The sequence below is a fragment of the Ambystoma mexicanum genome, chromosome 5q (assembly GCF_040938575.1).
Source record: "Ambystoma mexicanum isolate Mex_15411 chromosome 5q, UKY_AmexF1_1, whole genome shotgun sequence".
In the NCBI taxonomy this organism is placed as follows: Eukaryota; Metazoa; Chordata; class Amphibia; order Caudata; family Ambystomatidae; genus Ambystoma; species Ambystoma mexicanum.
This window is the reverse complement of record NC_090933.1, coordinates 152,361,109-152,385,209: the sequence shown is the minus strand read 5'-3', so window position 1 is coordinate 152,385,209 and position 24,101 is coordinate 152,361,109.

Here is a 24,101-nt window from a genome sequence, read left to right as displayed (position 1 = left end):
TATTATACGTATTACTACACGCACCCATTAGTATTGATTATGAATTCAACCACCATTATCTCTTGACTTTAGAACACGGTGGATCTTGTGACACGTCAACACGTCTCCATCTTTCTCGGCAGCCACGTCCAGAGAGAAAATGATGACCAGATTCCCAGCATCGCAGCTGGGTACTGCAGAGTAATGACAAGGGCCCTCATTACGACCCTGGCGGAGATCGTGGTGCAAAATGCACCATGGAGCACGGCGGAAAGCTGCCGATACCGCCATGGGGGTTGGCGGATTTACCGCCCCATTCCGACCTTGGCGGGGCGGTAAATCCCCATTCCCCATTTTACCCTTCCCCATTCCCATTTTTGCCCCATAGGGTATAATGGGAGTGGGGAAGGCGTTAATTACGCCACCGTAAAATACGGTGGCGTAATTAACAACAAGGTCCCGTAGCGCCATGGATTTCTCCGCCCGGAAAAACCAGGCGGAAATCGCTCCATGGCGCTACGGGAACTCGTAGTAGGGCGGACGGGTCCGCCGCGAATACCGCTGGCGTAAACCCACTCCGCCAGGGTCGTAATGAGGGCCAAGGAATCTAAGGTCCTACTTTGCATACACAGGACTTCGATTGACAGATATTTGGAATATTTAATAGGAGATCGAAGGTCAGCTCTTTTGACTTACCTTACGCACTCTAATGGTTAATTATTATATTTACATACTAGACTGAACTCAGCTCCTTATGTTACCCTACAGGTTCACAACCAAGTTTGAATTATTGACCATTGAAACAATAGGCTCCATGGCCCTGATGAAGGATTCAAGGAAGAATCCGAAACGCGCTGGCAAATACTAAAAAGACTATCATTAGTGGAGCATATTAGGATGTTTATTATTGCACTTTTGTTAGAAACTTGAAAATGTTGATGCTATCATACGTTGTTGTGTGAGATATGTAACACAATTCATCATTGTATGACTTGAACTTTTCGGTACAAATGTCAAACTTGTTTAACTGAATCTGAAGAATTTCTATTGTCCTTCATGATACCTGTGTTAAGATTATATTTTGGAAACAAACTTATTGAGTCTACAGACTTCCATTATTTTCTGAAGCATTTAATTTTTTGGACTTATTAAAGCCTTATAATAAACTTGAATGTATATGTTGGTATTATCCATCTAGCTAAGGCTGGACATTGAATACAACTTAAACACTGTAATTATACAAACGCACAAAGGGGACCCGATCTTTAAGGTCGAAACCTGAGTTTGTTTGCAGAATTGTCCGGGGATTGTTCAATCCCTCCGGAGTGCATCTAGGAGTTACCTGCTGACATACAACAGGTCTTGTTTCGAGTGGCAGAGTTTTACCACAGCACAGTAATGGTTGTGCTCCCCACCCATACCACCTTACCTGAGTGTAGCTGTAGGGTGTACTGTCTGGCATCCATGGGCCAACAAGAGCAAACAGGGAATGGGAGCTTCCCTTTGCCTTTGGCCCTTTGCAGGCTGCCAGGGGCAAGACTGCCCTTCGGTCATCATTAAAGAGGGATAGCACATGGAGGAAGCAGCCAATCATGTGCCAGGTGGGCAGGAGTGGGCAGGAAGAGGACGGGGGAGGGGGGGTTAGGAGGGAAGGAGGCGTGGGAGCAGAGAAATTTAAATGATGCAGAGTGGGAGAAATAAATAAAAGGTGCGGCGGGTGAAATAAATAATGTACTGAATGTTGGTGGGCCTCTACCTAATTTCAGTCATGAATTAGGGGACTGAAGCTGTAGGGAGGGGCGGACAGAGGTGGGAAGTGGGGTAAAACCATGATGTGAAAATAGAAAAAATCAGCTAAAATCATATTAAATCTAAATTAAATCCAAATAGAATTAATAGGAATTAAATGGCAAAAGGCAACTTTTTTAAACGAAAGCCTGTTCTCCAGGCAGTGATCAATGAACAAAGGCTTAGTATCAAAATTAAATCCAAATAAAATCAAAATATTCTAAGAAATTGTACTAAAAATGAAAAATCCTGAGTAGCAGCTTTATTTGCCATGAGCTCTTTAGGGCTGCTGGGAGCGGCCTCAAGTGATTTCCACATATTCATGGTTTACCCATTCAGCATCTGGTGACCCGCAAATATTCATGGATCACTTGGATGGTAACAGGGCCCTTACCAACTTTCCTTCTCCTTTGCCCCATAATCAGGGGTAAGACTGCCCTTTGGTCATCATTAAAGAGGGATAGCACATGGAGGAAGCAGCCAATCATGTGCCAGGTGGGCAGGAGTGGGCAGGAAGAGGACAGGGGAGGGGGGGTTTGGAGGGAAGGAGGCATGGGAGCAGAGAAATTTAAATGATGCAGAGTGGGAGAAATAAATAAAAGGTGCGGCGGGTGAAATAAATAATGTACTGAATGTTGGTGGGCCTCTACCTAATTTCAGTCATGAATTAGGGGACTGAAGCTGTAGGGGTAGGGAGGGGCGGACAGAGGTGGGAAGTGGGGTAAAACCATGATGTGAAAATAGAAAAAATCAGCTAAAATCATATTAAATCTAAATTAAATCCAAATAGAATTAATAGGAATTAAATGGCAAAAGGCAACTTTTTTAAACGAAAGCCTGTTCTCCAGGCAGTGATCAATGAACAAAGGCTTAGTATCAAAATTAAATCCAAATAAAATCAAAATATTCTAAGAAATTGTACTAAAAATGAAAAATCCTGAGTAGCAGCTTTATTTGCCATGAGCTCTTTAGGGCTGCTGGGAGCGGCCTCAAGTGATTTCCACATATTCATGGTTTACCCATTCAGCATCTGGTGACCCGCAAATATTCATGGATCACTTGGATGGTAACAGGGCCCTTACCAACTTTCCTTCTCCTTTGCCCCATAATCACCCCATTTGCCAACCCCTTCTTCCTTATATAAATAGCCTTGCTGTTTGTGCTGGCTGTTACTTCGGTGCGAATGGGACCCAGTCTTATTTCTTCTATTTACAATGTGAGTGACCAACATTAGATTCATAGAAAATATATTGTTTCTATAAACGAAAAAAGTGGGGTCCATCTTGCCAACTAACCTTACATGGTAACATGCAGAGAACCCAGTCGCTTAATGGATAGTGTTATGGAGGTTTATGCCCAACACACTGGTGAATGAGGGCTGAGTTATTACCTTACCTAATGGTGGGACATTGTGCCACCCAAAAGAAAAGACCAGGCTCTTTAAAGTGCGGTGTAGAAGAGCAGCCAGGTTTTCCCTTGAGGAGGGAAGAAGGAGAGCATGGATGTACAATTAATCCCAACAGACACCACACACGAATATACCATGCTTGTATACTGAAGAAATATACACTTTACTGTAAGATCACACATTCGCTCTTCATGTTGTGAAATATAGTACTCAGGTTACACAGAACACGTTGCACAGTGTAGATAAAAAAGCAGCAAATGGCCAGACAGCCCTTACTACCCCTTTACCCTAAAGTGTAAGCCCATACCAGGTAGCAGATCAATACATATAGACATCCAGGTGTAAGTTAAAGACTGGTCTCCCTAGATAATATAACACACAGTAATACATGTAGACATCCAGGTGTAAGTTAAAGACTGGTCTCCCTAGATAATATAACACACAGTAATACATGTAGACATCTAGGTGTAAGTTAAAGACTGGTCTTCCTAGATAATATAACACACAGTAATACATTTAGACATCCAGGTGTAAGTTAAAGACTGGTCTCCCTAGATAATATAACACACAGTAATACATGTAGACATCTAGGTGTAAGTTAAAGACTGGTCTTCCTAGATAATATAACACACAGTAATACATGTAGACATCCAGGTGTATGTTAAAGACTAGTCTTCCTAGATAATATTACACACTGTAATACATGTAGATATATAACACACAGTAATACATGTAGACATCCAGTTGTAAGTTAAAGACTAGTCCCCCTAGACCATATTACACACAGTCATTATAAATATGTCCACAAACAAAGGGACCCCTAAGACTGAGTATTATAAATAACCCTCACACCCATGGGCCAGAGGTAAGTTCTTAGAGTTTGCATAAGGAAAAGCGGTTTCCAGAAAATAGCCTCACGATCGAATGTGTGGTACCAGCAGATGGAGAGGACCAACAGGAGTGAGAGGAAATCTTGGGGAGGACACTCCGCAGTCAAAACCCCAAATCGGATTTATGCCCATACCACAACATCAAGCCAGTATGGACAAAATAATCCCAAAAATACAGCAATGGGGGGAAGCAGCAGTAAATCCTTGAGCAGGTAAGCAGACCAACTCACATTCCACAACTCAGTACTGAGCTCAGGAACAGGGTTTCCAATGTATATCTCTTCACTTGCAGGGACTGGCTTCTGACTGCCCATCAATCCCTTTAGGGGATTAAAAACAAAGGTTTTTGCAGCCTTCAATCTGATTGGCTCCTAAACTGCCAATAACCCGGGCTTACACCCACAGGAAGTGTAGTGACCTGCCCAGAGCCAGGAACTGGTCTAAACCAGGCCAAACCACTCTGCAGACTGACATGGTGGGCTCGCAAAGAGCCCTCTAAGCAGATCAGCCATTTTAAGGCCTGCCTCTTGGTTTCCCTGACCAAACAAAGCCCCTAAAACAAAATAATTGAGAATAGGACTTAAAAAACCTTAGTACCCCGATAGCTATTGTAAGAGGATTCAATTCAGCACTACAGCCAAGTCAACGCCTAGTCTAGAATACTGAATGAAAACCCTTATTGATATATCTTTATGTCCAGTTCATGCGTTCTGGATGACTACCCCTATATAACACCCCTCTCTCAGAATCCCCCTGACCCCACTGAGCCAAGAAGTAGTTCTGTTTTGCAAGTTAAAAGGTTTATTTGATAACTTAAACAATATATATTATATCACGCTTTATAATAAATTAATAATTGGATATCACACTTAATCTGGTATGATAAAGATTAACAACGGAGAATCTGACACTAGCACACTTCTTGATAATCACTAAGGAGTTGACATGAAATGGATAAGGTAGCAACAATACTTTTATGGTTTTAATGGATGCAATGTGGAATGAAATGCAGTACGGAAAATAACGTGATAGGATTTCAGCAAAAGACAATGTAATCACTTTCTTGGACAATTCACCCCCCCCCTTTATGCAATGCAAGGAAATGGAAGGAAGGCACACAGTTCTCAGAAATGCAATCAAATGTGATTCAGTTCACCCCAGCAGCTTAGACTACAGACGTTGAAAACACAGGCCCAAATGCTTTTAAATGTGCTGGCAATGTAGAAAAAATATGCTAAATGCTTTTAATTCCCTCTAGGAGGTTCAGGGTGAGTGAAATCAAGTTAATATTAGTCCAGGCTCACTTTAGCAATGATGCAGGGATAGTTAGCAAGTTAAACAAATTTTTCTTTAACGGAAGGCAAGCAGCAGCAGATTTTTACACGTGAAGAAATTTGCAAATCGCGGCAAACTGTCAAATCGCGGCTAAATTTGCGAATGCGCCGAGCGCGATTACAGAGGAACTACAAGGACTATCACTATCGTTTTGGGGTCCTAAGACAGCCTAGGATCTCAGCTTCCAGATGAAAGTTACTGCAAGTCTCTAGCACAAACGGTCACGGAGATATGAGCGATTAAATAAAGGTCGTTTTTCAGATTTGAAATTTTAAAGTTCAAAAAGACAAGTGCAGCTTGCAACTAGAAAATGACAAGTGACAGCTTTACAAATGACAGGTGACAGTTAGGAGACAGTTCTACTTAGATTAAAATAGGATTGAATTATATTATTTTAACTAAGAGATTGGTTCTGCACAGTTTTCTAGGTACTCACACTATATTCTTGAGTTAAATGGGCCTCGCCATGGATCTGGTCAGGTTTTAGACTGGACTCTGGTCTCTGCACTTCACAGTGATCTGGGTCAGCTCTCTTTCTGGATTCTGAAGATTGATGGATCTGAAGTCTGGATCTTTCTGCACAGCTTTCTCTAGAGATTGATGGAGGTAAAGTATGGATTTTCCAGCAGAGCGTCCCGCAGCAAATGGATTTGAAGGTCCCTATCTGTCCTGTCTCTCTGCTTTTATGTGTTTTGAAAATGGGTGTGTGTGAGCAGCATCACTATCCAGCCCCTCTCCACTTATCATTGGCCAAGCTTTCATTTCTCCCCTGATTGGGGGAGCTAAGTTCTGTCAGAGTGATGTCATTTTACAGCCTGCAGAAAGTCCACTCCTCCTGTCAACTTACACACAAATCTAGATTTGAACCAAATACATATTTGCAGAGGTACATATTGTTTTAAAATCATATGCACCCATCATGCATTACAGGAGGTATACCCTGTTCAAACTCTGCTCTTCCTGGGGGCTTGCATTCAGAAATGGCAATATTTGCACCTTTTTAACTGGTTTGCAATATCGGACATTAACCCAAATTTACACACATGTGCGCAAGGAGTATGGACATTAGTTGATGAAGTGTCAGATTTTTCACATGCACACATTTTGAGTAATATCCTCTTTTCCGCTAAAACCCCCCTGAACATACCACCGGTTCTAAAAACCTCTTAAAATGTGGGCAGAAAAATCACAAGAATTATGGTATCATTTATAAAATTTTCACATGTCCGCTCTATGAGTTATTCATCTTTTTAGAGTTATGTTCTGGCCCCAAAGGGGTGTGGTTTTCCTCCAGCACAAGGTTGAATTTCTGTTTTTTCCAGTTCTGCCAAGCCAGCTTGCTCTCACAGGCAGTGCCCCTCCCCTTTGCTTCAGGAGGAAGCTACTTTTACGACATCTGCAATAAACCATCTGCCTGGGTCAGGACAGGGCTTTGTTCAGAGCTCCTGTATTCTGTGGGGGCTCCCCTTAATTCAATTATCAGAGAGATGGCATATCCTTAGTGTGGCCAGCAAAAGGCAGATAGGCCTGGGAACACAGCTGTGACTCAAGTTTCACTCCTGATGGGGGTGGCTGGTGGGCAGATTTCAGTTCCTTAAGCCAGGTTTCAGATAAAAGGTCACTTTTTGTTCCCCAGTTTAAGTCAAGACAATTTTTTACATATGCAGCTAGAATGCTGATTCTAAGTTTAAAACTATGACATTTAAACAATTGCAACCTATATGACACTCAGAAGTAGGTCACTCAGTCAATTTAAACACTTAGATTTTTTTAGTGTCTTTCAGTCCACATTTACTTAAACTGCTGAAATCCACAGCTCAGCCAGTCTTGTTATAAACCTTCAAGTCACTTCAGAATATAACTTTACATTGGATCCACCTCTCAGTAAGTCTTTCTTTGGCATGTTTTGGGTTCATTTATTCAGTTTTCTACAAAAAAGTAAAATCTGGTGGTTTTAAAACGCCGGCTTTTGGATAGTGGTGAGTACTGGTACTGCACCCCTTTTTGGGATTTAAGAAAATGAATTCCCAACAGTTATGGGTTTGCTTTTGGCAATCAGCATTGCCATTCCCAATGGTTTCAGACTACTGTGTGGGTAGTCCAATGGTGGTTTTAGGCAGTGTCCTTCTGTGCCCATAACATCGGCAAAAATGAGTGGCAGCCTATTCTTCATGCATTTCCCTGTGCATTTTCTGGGAAGCTCTGGCCATCATGATGTTTTCATGTCAGTACTGCACAGTCTTGAGGTAGGGCTCGGATGCATGGGTAAATACATCCCACAAGCCCCCCTTCTTGCGGTGGCCATCTGATCCTTCACTGGTGGGAACCGCAAGATCTGGGATGTAGTTCTCATCTTCTTCCGGTGGATGGCCAGTTCAGCATCTCTTCCTCCATCCGGTACTGGTCGATCGGTTCTCCTCGCCGGTCCTGATGGGAATATTGGGCGGTACCCCGGGCCCCCTTGCGTCATCCTCCCAGTCTCCGGATCATCCTCCTTGGCCCGTCTCTAGGTTTTCTTTCTCCTAGGACGACAAAGGAAGAGCGGCAATACCTATTCATAGACATTTTTCCACCACTGTTGAGATAGTGGGGCAGCATATGCATTTCATCATAACGAAACATTACATTCTTATTTTGAAAAAAAACAGTATAACGAAGAGACAGTTTCGTGCAAATCACAATATTTTAGAGACTAGATGTGGTATGTTTTATGATTGGAACTGAATTAGTCTGTGACAGTACCCGCTAGGATTCCAGAGGATTCCTCCAGTTGTTGCAGAGTGTGCCTGGGATGGCAACATTTCAACTGGTTTATGTGGACCCACTTGTCTTCCCCCGCTGCCAAAGGACCTTTGGGGATGTGGATTTTGTAGGCCACAGGGGAGATTTTGTCGATGATCTCAAAGGGTCCCTTCCATGTAGGCAAGAATTTCCGCTGTTTTGCCTGGTTTCTTTGGGAGTTGTATAGATAGACCCGATCTCCCACCTGATATTCCTTCCTGGAAGTTTTCAGGTCATAATGGGTCTTCATGCTATCAGCCGATCTTTCTAGATTCCGCTGAGCGTAAGCAAAAGCATGTTGGAGGTGTTTCCTTAAATTCTCCACATACTCATGAGTAGTGGAGGCATTTATCAGTGTCTGCTCTTGGGTCCTATAGAGCAAATGCTGCGGAAGCACCATCTTGCGCCCAGTCATCAACTCAAATGGTGACATTTTGGTTGCAGATGAAGGGGTAGATCTGATGGCCATTAGGACCAGAGGTAATCGGATATCCCAACTTGGCCGGAATTTATCACAAACTTTTTTAAGATGCTCACAATGGTTCGGTTGTAGCGTTCCACTGCTCCAGAAGAAGCTGGTCTATAAGCAATATGCAGCTTTCTCTTGACCCCCAGTATCTCCCACATCTTTGTCATTACTTCACTGGTGAAGTGGCTACCCCTGTCTGACTCAATCCTTTGAGGTAGACCAAAACGGGAAAAGATGTGGTTAATCATCAAGGCAGCTGCTGTTTCTGCCTTGCAATTTGGGGCTGGGAGACATTCCACCCACTTGGTAAACAAGCATGTCACAGTCAACATGTACTTATTCCCCCTAGCAGAGCGAATCACAGGGCCTACAAAGTCGATTTGTAAATCTGACCATGGCAGTGTCATCCCCCTCTTTTGGAGAGGCGCACGGTGCGTGAGGGATGATGGCTGAAATTGTGCACACACAAGACACCCCTTCAAGTATTGGTCGAGGTCCTGCCCCATGTGTGGCCAGTATGCAACCTCTCTTAAAATTTCCAGTGTTGTGTGAAACCCCCTATGACCGGCGGTGGCCGCATCATGGGCGTGACTTAACATCAGGCTTCGGAATGAGGTAGGAACCACCCACTGATCGTGGCCAGCTTTGGATTTCCTTACCAACAAACCGTCTTGGATTCGGAACATTTTTGGACATTTCATCAACACTCTTAGGTCCTCTTTCCCAATGTAATCGGTATCCGTCAGGGGAAAGTTCTCAGGGTCCTCAAGGTGCTGGTAAAACTTACCAATAATTGGATCCCCCTTCTGAGCTGTAATCAAATCAGCATCAGGGGTCTCCTTACCCCATTGTGCAATTGAAAGGTCGTTGTGAGCATTTGTCTGAGACCTAGTGATAGCAGTGACCTGGATTTCCCCCAACAGGGACTCAATCTCAATTAGATCCCCTTGGATGGCCTGGTTTTGGCCAGCTGATCAGCTAAGTCGTTTCCAGTTTTGTCTGGTCCCTCTACTTTGGAATGACCCTTGATCTTTTTCCAATAGATGGTCATCTCATTCGAGGTGACCAGATCATCAATGTTTTGGATCAACTTCCCATGTTTCAAGGGTTTGTTGTTAGCACATAACATGCCTCTGGTTTTCCAAATAACCAGGTGCTCCACGAACCCGTTCCGTACATAATCCGAATCTGTGATTATGACCAGTTCGTGGAGTTGATGCTGGACAGCAGTGAGGATGGCCTGATGCACAGCCATCAATTCTGCCACCTGACTACTTCGGGGACCAATTTTGTATCCAGCGGAGGGTTCTGGGAACTCATTCACCCATGCATTCCCTACACCGGCCACCAGTTCTTTCTCCCCGTCGTTGTCAACATGGTAAGAGCATCCATCCACATAGACAGTGGGCATTCCCTCACACTTGTCCTCTTCAAAGACTTTGTGTGGGGAATTAAGGTATGCCTCCGTGTTGTCCTTGATTTTTAGACTTTCATCCTCGAGACAGTTTTCTCTGGCACAATCATGCAAGTCAGCCAGACCTTGCGCGAGGGGACTCTTCTTGTTTTGGCCATATCGGACCTCCACAGGAAAGCCTTGCATTGACAGAATCCAGGAAGTAATTCGGGAATTACTCACATTTCCGGTCCGGATTCTATCACTTTGGAGATATTGCAGAGGCTGGTGTGGAGTCTCCACTATGATGTGTTCCCCCTGGATAAACGGGCGGTAATTCTTCAATGCCCACACCGTTGCCAGGAGTGCCTTCTCACAATCGTTGAATTTTTCCTCCACAGAGGATAAAGTTTTGCTCGCATAGGAGATTACTTTATTGACCTTGTCATGCTTTTGGTATAATACTGCCGTCAAGCACGTATTAGAGAACCCCGTCTCCAGGAAGAACTCCTTGTTTCTGACAGGGTAAGCTAGGCAAGGCGCTTGTGAGAGGCTTCTTTTGAGTTGTTTTACCGCCTCGGCTTGTTCTGGACCCCATTCCCACTTGACCCCCCCCTTCAGGAGATGAATCAGGGGTCTGGTAATCTCTGCGTAGCCCTCAATGAACTTTCTGCTGTAATTAGTCAGTCAAAGAAGGCTCCTTAGTTCTCGCAGAGTTGTGGGGTCTTTCAGTTTCTGAAGTGCTTCCACTTTCTTTTCCTGGGGACAGAGGCCCTGAGGAGTAATCTCATGCCCCAAGAAATTAACACGGGTTCTACACCACTGTGCTTTCTGAAAGGAAAGTTTTGCTCCGGCGGCTTTCAACTGTGTCAGAACATAACGGATCTCCGCTATGTGTTCCTCCACAGTTGAGCTTTTGATGAGGACATCATCTACATAAGCCAGGTTACCCCTCGCACCCAGGTCGGGCATGGCCTTATGTAGGAAAATATTGAACTCATTACCGGAGTTGAGGTATCCGAAAGGAGTCCGGGTCCATGTGTACTGCTGGCCCCCAAAGGTAAAAGCCAGTTTGTATTGGTCCTCCCTACTGACAGGCACGGTCCAGTATCCATTGGTCAGGTCTATTGCAGTGAATACCTGTGACCCCTGAATCTGGGCCAGCCCTTGGTCGATGTAGGGCAGAGGCCATCGGGAAGTATGGACTCGTTTGTTGAGCTCCCTAAGGTCAGCACAGAGTCTCCACTGGCCGTTCGGCTTCAATATTCCCAGCACCGGGTTATTGAAGGTGCTGTGGACTGGACGGATTATTCCCCTGGACTCAAGGTTCTTAATTATTTCAGTAAGGGACTCCATTGATGCGAGAGGCAAGCGATATTGCTTCACAAACACAGGAGTCATGCCAGGGTCCGTGGGGATTGTGGTTGTGTGGATGTCGGTGCGACCACAGTCAAATGAGTCTACCGCGAAGAGATCTTGGAAATCCAAGAAAACTTGTTTCAACTTTTGCTTTTGTTCCAGAGTCACACAGGCATCAGCTAGGTTGACTCTCTCTTCCACCATCTGCCTGAAGCCTGGAAAGACTTCTGGTTTGGCTAATTCAGCGGCCTCCTCCAGCTGGGTGGAGAAGTCCCTGGTCAGAGTGCTGATTTGGACTGGAGGCTTCAGGTGGGAAAGGCAGCCCTCATGGACCTGGAAAATCACCTCATCCCTCCTGAAGTCACAAGTCACATCTTCCTTACCATAGGGGCAGGAAGTGTACACCAGGAAGTTCCCCCCATGCCGGGTAAAAATCCTGTCTGGTGTTGTATTGTCCTCCCTGTCACTGTCAAAACAGTCCTTGGGGATTGGTCCTAACAGTTCATTTACTAAGTCGATGGAAAAATGTCGGTCATCAACCGCCATTCCAATAATGGTGCCTGCGGCTAGAGTCATACTCTTTAAGTCGCTGTTATCCACCTCTATTAGAATGGTGTCATGTTCTATGTTGACTAATGGAGTTGGGTTTACCCCCAACCCTTGCTGTTGGAGAGAAGCATTTAGATGTATGTAAGCATCAGGGTTTTTCAACTCTTGTCCCCTTTTAACTTTCACTTCCAGGGAGAATTGACGGGTCCTTCCTGGGATGGTGACTTCCTCTTTAACCTGAATTTCAACTGCATAAGGTAGCAATTGAGCTGACCTAAATGCTTTTTCTGGATCATCAAAGCCCATGTGATTATCCGCTAATCGGGACCAAGCTTTGAAGTTTATTAGGTCCAAACTAATGGCAAAGCGATTGAGAATGTCACTGCCTAAGTAAAAGGCGGCAGTGACATCTCGCACGACCCAACAATTGTGGACTATGCTCTTGTTGCCAATGGAGATTTTGAGCATACACCTGCTTGGCAGGAGATGTTTGGAATTAGGTGCTTCCAGGTCCATTTCCCATTTGTCTATCAGTTTGAATGTGGGAACGGCTGGGTCTTTTGGGAGTTGGCAGAACATGGCTTCGCTGATGAAGCTCTTACCATTGTTCACGCACACTCGAGCATGAACAGAGTCCTTCCCATCATTTAACTGAACAGGGATGAACAACTGCTCTCCAATTTGCTGAATATCAGCCAGGCTCTGAGCTGATTTCACATCTTTCTGGACTATAGGAGTGGGAGTTTCTGATTGTGGATTAGTATAGAATCTCAGAGTGTTTCCTTCCAGCGTGGAGTACCACTTTAGACTGGAAGGAAGGTTGATTTTCAGAAATAGAGAGGAACCTCCACCACCAGTCTCTTGTCCTACTGCTATTACTGTCATGTCTGGAATTTGGCTATTCTGGAAGTGAAATTCTACTTGGTCAGATTTTTGTTCAACCATGTGGCAGGTGCCGTTTAAACTAACATGGTTGACACTCTGTTTTAATTTTATTGGTCGGCTAGTCTGGGTCCAGAGGACCTTGTTTACGCAATCTATTAGGGGTGACAACCTTCTCAGGAGGTCATTCCCTAGTAAACAAGGGGTGCCCTCTGGGGTCACAACTATGACCGGGTGTTTCAACTTGTGTCGCCCAATTTTAATGTCCAAATCTGCCGTCCCCTCGACGGGAATTTCCTTCCCGTCAAAGTTCTGCAGTTGTCCAGGAAGAGAGGTGAGAGGAATTTGGTAATTCTCTCCCCTTCCTGCATTCAGTTCATCAAAGGCCCTTCTGGACAGAAGGGTAGCTTGAGATCCCGTGTCCACCAGTGCCAAAATTGTACCCTGCCCCTGTACTTGTACCGGGGCATAGTATCTTCCCTCCTTCTCCTCAAGGGGGCACAGATAATGCACATTTTTGGACAACTGGTGGGCTAACTTTCTGGTTTTGGACATTGCTAGCGAAGAGATTTGGGCAGAATTCTGTGGAGAGCCTTGGGAATCTGAAAGAAAAAGTTGGCAACTGGAGATCAGAGCCATTGTGGGTTCCCCTGGCTCCGGTTCTGGGCCGCCCCCCCCTTTTTGGAGGCAGTCACCAGGATGGGTTTGAACCAGGGGATTTTCTTGCTGTTGGTTCTGGGATGAGATGGTGGGCGGCGGTAGCTCAGTCTCCCCATCTCCCCAGTCTGGATTTGCATCCCTAGGGACCCATTTTTCTTTGGGAGGAGTTCCCCCCTCTCTGAAGGAGAAGATCCTTTTCCCAGGATCCTCTGAGGATCCCTCTCCCTCAAATTGGAAGATCTGTACCTCCTCCTCAAACTGAGTCTGTTTGGGTCTTTTGTTTCTCCTACCACCCCTCTGCTCCTTAGGAGGCAGACTTTCAGGGGCAAGAGATTTTGTTTCCGGTTCCTGGGTTTCCAGGGGCTGTTTACAAGTGAGGAAGGAAGCTTCCTCCAAGGCTTTACACCCCCCTTCCCCTTGTGCCTCCTCCCTGGGAACCGGTGAGTTATCGGGGTGCTGCCCCCATCATTGTTCTGGGGCACCAGGTCCAGAGTTGGGTGCGTTCTGCGCCGGCATGCCGATCTGAGGGTTCTGCTGAGCCCTCAGTATGTGACCCAGATCCTGCGCCATGTTTTGAACCTGGCACTCTAACTGGGAAACCCGCTCAGGCTGATACGGGGCCCTGTTTTCTCCCCTGGGCTGATCCCGGGAAGATTAGCTGTCCCTCCTCTGGTAATACCCCGGGTTGGGAAGATTTGGGTACCCCTCCACCCTTGGCCTCCCCTCACCCGGATTCAGTGGTCTGGGCTCAGGGAATTGGGGAAAGAAGGATGGATGGTTTTGGGGCTGAAAGTCGGGTGGATATCTGGGGAAAAAGTTCTGCCCAGGATTTGGAGAGTTTCTGCCCTCCGGTGGGAAGTTAGGAGGGAAGTTCCCTGGGTTAGGTGCTTGGCTGGATCCCCCCCTTGGGCTGGAGGAGTCCACACATAACCCAGGATGGGTCTGTTTCCCTTGTAACAGGGACTTACATAATCAGGAGAGCGAGGGACCCCATTTGTGGGGCTGCCTCCCTGGCTCCCTGTCTGTGACTGGCCCGAGGACCTTCTGGGCATAGCATTATTAGGTGCAGGTAGGTTTTTAGGCCCCCCCATCTCCAAATCTAAAACGGGGGTGACCTTTACCTCTGCCACCTTGGCAGCAGCAGGGATGCTGTTGGCTTTGGGGTTTTTCTGGGCATTACTTTTGCTATCTACTGGTTTCTGCACCTCATAGATCCGGGTAGCCTGTTCAATGACCCAGTCTAAAGATCTTTTCTCGTGAAAATCCCTCACGAGCTGGGTCATTATGTATTTGGGCAAGGCATGAAAAAATGTATTAATGAATTCTCTACTGTCTGTGCGCACCCTTCTGGTGGTCTGCGCAAAAGCACGCTTTAACTCCTGCACAAATTCTTGTGGGGCCTGATCCTCCCCACATTGTAAATTGTAGGCTGCCTTGCGAGCCTCTTGAGGATTTCTATGAATGGAAAAATGTTTCAAGATGGCCGCCTTATAGGTGGACCATCTTAAATGATTTTGGTCCTCCAGCCCCGCAAAGAAACTGGAGTATTCCGGGGAGAAGGTCCACTTTACATATTGAATACAGCTTTGGCTGTCCTTCAAATGGAAAGTCTCCATCATTTGTTCAAACAACTCTAAGTGCTCCCAAACAGAATACTTAGCGTTCTTATGGTAAGGCGTGATGACGCTCCTGATCGCCTTAATCTGCTTTAAGGGGTCCTTAAGCAAGGCCCTTTTTGCCTTATTGGCCTTTTTGGTTCGGGTAACCCTTGTCCATTCATCCTCTGACTCAGAGGCACTGCTCCCAGAGGTTCCTGTCTGCTCTTCCAGGTTTTCCCGGATTCTGCGAGCCTGGGAATGGCTGGCAGAATGTGGGGACCTGGTCTCCTGTGTCCTGCGCAGTTCAGAGGAGTCTTCAGATTCCTCCTTGCTGCCAGGATTTGCTGGGTACCCCCCCCACTGACCTAACTGGGCAGAGGTTTTCAGGATGCCCTTAAGGGGCCTACTCTCCTGGGGTTCCCCACTGAACTGTACTGTACTTGGGTGCCCATACCCGGATGCCCACCCCTCCATTCCTGAGTGGTACTGGCCTATGAGCCCCATACTTTTAGCTGGATAGTAATCTGCCATCCCTGTGGCCCTGTGCTCATGTGCGCCAGGGGACATGGGGGTGGTAGAGTCCAGGGACTGGGAGAGATGAAGGCCCCTGGTGTTAGGGCTCCTGAGGTTATGGTCAGGAGTCTCTCTTTCCCAGCGGACCTCATCTCTATCCGCCCCTGCTCCCTGTTGCAATGCAAGAGCCTGCATTTGTGCTTTCAGTTCCTCAGTCAAGGCCTTACTAGACTCTATCAGTCTCTCCTGCATCGCTACCTGTTGTTGGAGCCTATCATTGTGTTGACAGAGGGCCTCATTTTCCCTCTGTGCTTCCTGGTTGGTCCTGGAGAACTGGGCCAGTCTTTGCTGCAGGAGGTTTACCTCCTCAGTCCCATCCCTACTGGCCTGCTCCTTTCTTGCCAGAGCATCTTCCACTCTTCTGGTGTGCTCTACCAAGTTCTGGTTTTCTTTTTGGAGGTCACCCAGCCCCTGGAGGGCCAGGTGATTTTCTTCAATTTCCTTTTTTAAGTGGCAGACTTCCTGGCCTACAGTGTCTCTTTCCTGACTGAGAGCCTGCATCTGTGCTGCCAGGTCGTCCCTCTGTCGTTGAAAGGCACCAGCTTTTTGGCGCTCCTCATCAAACTCTGCCTGGGTATCCAGGTCTTTCAGAATCAGTTTATTGCTCTCCTCTTTCTCTCTGTCTAGTTGGATTTGCAGGGTGGCTACCTGCTCTGTGCATGCCCTGTTGAAATTGATCTGTTGCTCCAACTTTTTCTGGTTCTGCAGTAAGGAGTCCAAACTGTCTTGGTGCTCCTTCTGCAGGGCCAGAAATCTGGTATCCTGGTCTGTCTTTTCCTGTTGTAGGATGCCCATATCCTCTTTTATTTTAATGATATATTGCCTACTATCATTTTCTGACTCCTGGCTCCTCTGCAGCCTCTGCTCAGAAGAGGCCAGATCAGATCGGGCCTTCTGTAATGCCAGCAGTTGCCTATTCGCCAGATCTTGGCCTTCAGCACATTTGTCCTGTATGGCTCCCATATGTAAATATAAATATGCCACTACCCTGGCAATCTTATTGTGTTCATCTTTGGCTTTAGGAGCCATATATAGTTCACTCAGGGCCACATGTAATGGACCCTGATCTCTCCATAGGTCTGACCCTGTTTCAGTGACCTGTCGCGTGATGGCCTGCAACCAGGCATCCTGGCCCTGTTCAGTCCATTCACCTCTCACAAATAGTTTATGTAAGAGGTGCTCTCTGGCTATTTTCATGTCTACTAAGGTCGTCATTCTAGAGATTGGTCTCTGTCCTGACTTACAGAAATTTGTATTTTATTTTTGCAAAACAGACCTTTTTCTTAGAGCGTTCCTATGAGGAGTGCTTTACAGCGTAACACAGCGTGGTGATCCGACCGGATATGTGTATCTGGTCAGCTGGCACGCTGTATTAATCTGCACAAATGGTAGATCTAACCCAAACGTCGTGGACGAGCCCCCAATTTGTAGGAGGATTCAATTCAGCACTACAGCCAAGTCAACGCCTAGTCTAGAATACTGAATGAAAACCCTTATTGATATATCTTTATGTCCAGTTCATGCGTTCTGGATGACTACCCCTATATAACACCCCTCTCTCAGAATCCCCCTGACCCCACTGAGCCAAGAAGTAGTTCTGTTTTGCAAGTTAAAAGGTTTATTTGATAACTTAAACAATATATATTATATCACGCTTTATAATAAATTAATAATTGGATATCACACTTAATCTGGTATGATAAAGATTAACAACGGAGAATCTGACACTAGCACACTTCTTGATAATCACTAAGGAGTTGACATGAAATGGATAAGGTAGCAACAATACTTTTATGGTTTCAAATGGATGCAATGTGGAATGAAATGCAGTACGGAAAATAACGTGATAGGATTTCAGCAAAAAACAATGTAATCACTTTCTTGGACAATTCACCCCCCCCCCCCCCCTTTATGCAATGCAAGGAAATGGAAGGAAGGCACACAGTTCTCAGAAATGCAATCAAATGTGATTCAGTTCACCCCAGCAGCTTAGACTACAGACGTTGAAAACACAGGCCCAAATGCTTTTAAATGTGCTGGCAATGTAGAAAAAATATGCTAAATGCTTTTAATTCCCTCTAGGAGGTTCAGGGTGAGTGAAATCAAGTTAATATTAGTCCAGGCTCACTTTAGCAATGATGCAGGGATAGTTAGCAGGTTAAACAAATTTTTCTTTAACGGAAGGCAAGCAGCAGCAGATTTTTACACGTGAAGAAATTTGCAAATCGCGGCAAAATGTCAAATCGCGGCTAAATTTGCAAATGCGCCGAGCGCGATTACAGAGGAACTACAAGGACTATCACTATCGTTTTGGGGTCCTAAGACATCCTAGGATCTCAGCTTCCAGATGAAAGTTACTGCAAGTCTCTAGCACAAACGGTCACGGAGATATGAGCGATTAAATAAAGGTCGTTTTTCAGATTTGAAATTTTAAAGTTCAAAAAGACAAGTGCAGCTTGCAACTAGAAAATGACAAGTGACAGCTTTACAAATGACAGGTGACAGTTAGGAGACAGTTCTACTTAGATTAAAATAGGATTGAATTATATTATTTTAACTAAGAGATTGGTTCTGCACAGTTTTCTAGGTACTCACACTATATTCTTGAGTTAAATGGGCCTCGCCATGGATCTGGTCAGGTTTTAGACTGGACTCTGGTCTCTGCACTTCACAGTGATCTGGGTCAGCTCTCTTTCTGGATTCTGAAGATTGATGGATTTGAAGTCTGGATCTTTCTGCACAGCTTTCTCTAGAGATTGATGGAGGTAAAGTATGGATTTTCCAGCAGAGCGTCCCGCAGCAAATGGATTTGAAGGTCCCTATCTGTCCTGTCTCTCTGCTTTTATGTGTTTTGAAAATGGGTGTGTGTGAGCAGCATCACTAGCCAGCCCCTCTCCACTTATCATTGGCCAAGCTTTCATTTCTCCCCTGATTGGGGGAGCTAAGTTGTGTCAGAGTGATGTCATTTTACAGCCTGCAGAAAGTCCACTCCTCCTGTCAACTTACACACAAATCTAGATTTGAACCAAATACATATTTGCAGAGGTACATATTGTTTTAAAATCATATGCACCCATCATGCATTACAGGAGGTATACCCTGTTCAAACTCTGCTCTTCCTGGGGGCTTGCATTCAGAAATGGCAATATTTGCACCTTTTTAACTGGTTTGCAATATCGGACATTAACCCAAATTTACACACATGTGCGCAAGGAGTATGGACATTAGTTGATGAAGTGTCAGATTTTTCACATGCACACATTTTGAGTAATATCCTCTTTTCCGCTAAAACCCCCCTGAACATACCACCGGTTCTAAAAACCTCTTAAAATGTGGGCAGAAAAATCACAAGAATTATGGTATCATTTATAAAATTTTCACATGTCCGCTCTATGAGTTATTCATCTTTTTAGAGTTATGTTCTGGCCCCAAAGGGGTGTGGTTTTCCTCCAGCACAAGGTTGAATTTCTGGTTTTTCCAGTTCTGCCAAGCCAGCTTGCTCTCACAGGCAGTGCCCCTCCCCTTTGCTTCAGGAGGAAGCTACTTTTACGACATCTGCAATAAACCATCTGCCTGGGTCAGGACAGGGCTTTGTTCAGAGCTCCTGTATTCTGTGGGGGCTCCCCTTAATTCAATTATCAGAGAGATGGCATATCCTTAGTGTGGCCAGCAAAAGGCAGATAGGCCTGGGAACACAGCTGTGACTCAAGTTTCACTCCTGATGGGGGTGGCTGGTGGGCAGATTTCAGTTCCTTAAGCCAGGTTTCAGATAAAAGGTCACTTTTTGTTCCCCAGTTTAAGTCAAGACAATTTTTTACATATGCAGCTAGAATGCTGATTCTAAGTTTAAAACTATGACATTTAAACAATTGCAACCTATATGACACTCAGAAGTAGGTCACTCAGTCAATTTAAACACTTAGATTTTTTTAGTGTCTTTCAGTCCACATTTACTTAAACTGCTGAAATCCACAGCTCAGCCAGTCTTGTTATAAACCTTCAAGTCACTTCAGAATATAACTTTACATTGGATCCACCTCTCAGTAAGTCTTTCTTTGGCATGTTTTGGGTTCATTTATTCAGTTTTCTACAAAAAAGTAAAATCTGGTGGTTTTAAAACGCCGGCTTTTGGATAGTGGTGAGTACTGGTACTGCACCCCTTTTTGGGATTTAAGAAAATGAATTCCCAACAGTTATGGGTTTGCTTTTTGGCAATCAGCATTGCCATTCCCAATGGTTTCAGACTACTGTGTGGGTAGTCCAATGGTGGTTTTAGGCAGTGTCCTTCTGTGCCCATAACATCGGCAAAAATGAGTGGCAGCCTATTCTTCATGCATTTCCCTGTGCATTTTCTGGGAAGCTCTGGCCATCATGATGTTTTCATGTCAGTACTGCACAGTTTTGAGGTAGGGCTCGGATGCATGGGTAAATACATCCCACAAGCCCCCCTTCTTGCGGTGGCCATCTGATCCTTCACTGGTGGGAACCGCAAGATCTGGGATGTAGTTCTCATCTTCTTCCGGTGGATGGCCAGTTCAGCATCTCTTCCTCCATCCGGTACTGGTCGATCGGTTCTCCTCGCCGGTCCTGATGGGAATATTGGGCGGTACCCCGGGCCCCCTTGCGTCATCCTCCCAGTCTCCGGATCATCCTCCTTGGCCCGTCTCTAGGTTTTCTTTCTCCTAGGACAACAAAGGAAGAGCGGCAATACCTATTCATAGACATTTTTCCACCACTGTTGAGATAGTGGGGCAGCATATGCATTTCATCATAACGAAACATTACATTCTTATTTTGAAAAAAAACAGTATAACGAAGAGACAGTTTCGTGCAAATCACAATATTTTAGAGACTAGATGTGGTATGTTTTATGATTGGAACTGAATTAGTCTGTGACAGTACCCGCTAGGATTCCAGAGGATTCCTCCAGTTGTTGCAGAGTGTGCCTGGGATGGCAACATTTCAACTGGTTTATGTGGACCCACTTGTCTTCCCCCGCTGCCAAAGGACCTTTGGGGATGTGGATTTTGTAGGCCACAGGGGAGATTTTGTCGATGATCTCAAAGGGTCCCTTCCATGTAGGCAAGAATTTCCGCTGTTTTGCCTGGTTTCTTTGGAAGTTGTATAGATAGACCCGATCTCCCACCTGATATTCCTTCCTGGAAGTTTTCAGGTCATAATGGGTCTTCATGCTATCAGCCGATCTTTCTAGATTCCGCTGAGCGTAAGCAAAAGCATGTTGGAGGTGTTTCCTTAAATTCTCCACATACTCATGAGTAGTGGAGGCATTTATCAGTGTCTGCTCTTGGGTCCTAAAGAGCAAATGCTGCGGAAGCACCATCTTGCGCCCAGTCATCAACTCAAATGGTGACATTTTGGTTGCAGATGAAGGGGTAGATCTGATGGCCATTAGGACCAGAGGTAATCGGATATCCCAACTTGGCCGGAATTTATCAGAAACTTTTTTAAGATGCTCACAATGGTTCGGTTGTAGCGTTCCACTGCTCCAGAAGAAGCTGGTCTATAAGCAATATGCAGCTTTCTCTTGACCCCCAGTATCTCCCACATCTTTGTCATTACTTCACTGGTGAAGTGGCTACCCCTGTCTGACTCAATCCTTTGAGGTAGACCAAAACGGGAAAAGATGTGGTTAATCATCAAGGCAGCTGCTGTTTCTGCCTTGCAATTTGGGGCTGGGAGACATTCCACCCACTTGGTAAACAAGCATGTCACAGTCAACATGTACTTATTCCCCCTAGCAGAGCGAATCACAGGGCCTACAAAGTCGATTTGTAAATCTGACCATGGCAGTGTCATCCCCCTCTTTTGGAGAGGCGCACGGTGCGTGAGGGATGATGGCTGAAATTGTGCACACACAAGACACCCCTTCAAGTATTGGTCGAGGTCCTGCCCCATGTGTGGCCAGTATGCAACCTCTCTTAAAATTTCCAGTGTTGTGTGAAACCCCCTATGACCGGCGGTGGCCGCATCATGGGCGTGACTTAACATCAGGCTTCGGAATGAGGTAGGAACCACCCACTGATCGTGGCCAGCTTTGGATTTCCTTACCAACAAACCGTCTTGGATTCGGAACATTTTTGGACATTTCATCAACACTCTTAGGTCCTCTTTCCCATTGTAATCGGTATCCGTCAGGGGAAAGTTCTCAGGGTCCTCAAGGTGCTGGTAAAACTTACCAATAATTGGATCCCCCTTCTGAGCTGTAATCAAATCAGCATCAGGGGTCTCCTTACCCCATTGTGCAATTGAAAGGTCGTTGTGAGCATTTGTCTGAGACCTAGTGATAGCAGTGACCTGGATTTCCCCCAACAGGGACTCAATCTCAATTAGATCCCCTTGGATGGCCTGGTTTTGGCCAGCTGATCAGCTAAGTCGTTTCCAGTTTTGTCTGGTCCCTCTACTTTGGAATGACCCTTGATCTTTTTCCAATAGATGGTCATCTCATTCGAGGTGACCAGATCATCAATGTTTTGGATCAACTTCCCATGTTTCAAGGGTTTGTTGTTAGCACATAACATGCCTCTGGTTTTCCAAATAACCAGGTGCTCCACGAACCCGTTCCGTACATAATCCGAATCTGTGATTATGACCAGTTCGTGGAGTTGATGCTGGACAGCAGTGAGGATGGCCTGATGCACAGCCATCAATTCTGCCACCTGACTACTTCGGGGACCAATTTTGTATCCAGCGGAGGGTTCTGGGAACTCATTCACCCATGCATTCCCTACACCGGCCACCAGTTCTTTCTCCCCGTCGTTGTCAACATGGTAAGAGCATCCATCCACATAGACAGTGGGCATTCCCTCACACTTGTCCTCTTCAAAGACTTTGTGTGGGGAATTAAGGTATGCCTCCGTGTTGTCCTTGATTTTTAGATTTTCATCCTCGAGACAGTTTTCTCTGGCACAATCATGCAAGTCAGCCAGACCTTGCGCGAGGGGACTCTTCTTGTTTTGGCCATATCGGACCTCCACAGGAAAGCCTTGCATTGACAGAATCCAGGAAGTAATTCGGGAATTACTCACATTTCCGGTCCGGATTCTATCACTTTGGAGATATTGCAGAGGCTGGTGTGGAGTCTCCACTATGATGTGTTCCCCCTGGATAAACGGGCGGTAATTCTTCAATGCCCACACCGTTGCCAGGAGTGCCTTCTCACAATCGTTGAATTTTTCCTCCACAGAGGATAAAGTTTTGCTCGCATAGGAGATTACTTTATTGACCTTGTCATGCTTTTGGTATAATACTGCCGTCAAGCACGTATTAGAGAACCCCGTCTCTTGGAAGAACTCCTTGTTTCTGACAGGGTAAGCTAGGCAAGGCGCTTGTGAGAGGCTTCTTTTGAGTTGTTTTACCGCCTCGGCTTGTTCTGGACCCCATTCCCACTTGACCCCCCCCTTCAGGAGATGAATCAGGGGTCTGGTAATCTCTGCGTAGCCCTCAATGAACTTTCTGCTGTAATTAGTCAGTCCAAGAAGGCTCCTTAGTTCTCGCAGAGTTGTGGAGTCTTTCAGTTTCTGAAGTGCTTCCACTTTCTTTTCCTGGGGACAGAGGCCCTGAGGAGTAATCTCATGCCCCAAGAAATTAACACGGGTTCTACACCACTGTGCTTTCTGAAAGGAAAGTTTTGCTCCGGCGGCTTTCAACTGTGTCAGAACATAACGGATCTCCGCTATGTGTTCCTCCACAGTTGAGCTTTTGATGAGGACATCATCTACATAAGCCAGGTTACCCCTCGCACCCAGGTCGGGCATGGCCTTATGTAGGAAAATATTGAACTCATTACCGGAGTTGAGGTATCCGAAAGGAGTCCGGGTCCATGTGTACTGCTGGCCCCCAAAGGTAAAAGCCAGTTTGTGTTGGTCCTCCCTACTGACAGGCACGGTCCAGTATCCATTGGTCAGGTCTATTGCAGTGAATACCTGTGACCCCTGAATCTGGGCCAGCCCTTGGTCGATGTAGGGCAGAGGCCATCGGGAAGTATGGACTCGTTTGTTGAGCTCCCTAAGGTCAGCACAGAGTCTCCACTGGCCGTTCGGCTTCAATATTCCCAGCACCGGGTTATTGAAGGTGCTGTGGACTGGACGGATTATTCCCCTGGACTCAAGGTTCTTAATTATTTCAGTAAGGGACTCCATTGATGCGAGAGGCAAGCGATATTGCTTCACAAACACAGGAGTCATGCCAGGGTCCGTGGGGATTGTGGTTGTGTGGATGTCGGTGCGACCACAGTCAAATGAGTCTACCGCGAAGAGATCTTGGAAATCCAAGAAAACTTGTTTCAACTTTTGCTTTTGTTCCAGAGTCACACAGGCATCAGCTAGGTTGACTCTCTCTTCCACCATCTGCCTGAAGCCTGGAAAGACTTCTGGTTTGGCTAATTCAGCGGCCTCCTCCAGCTGGGTGGAGAAGTCCC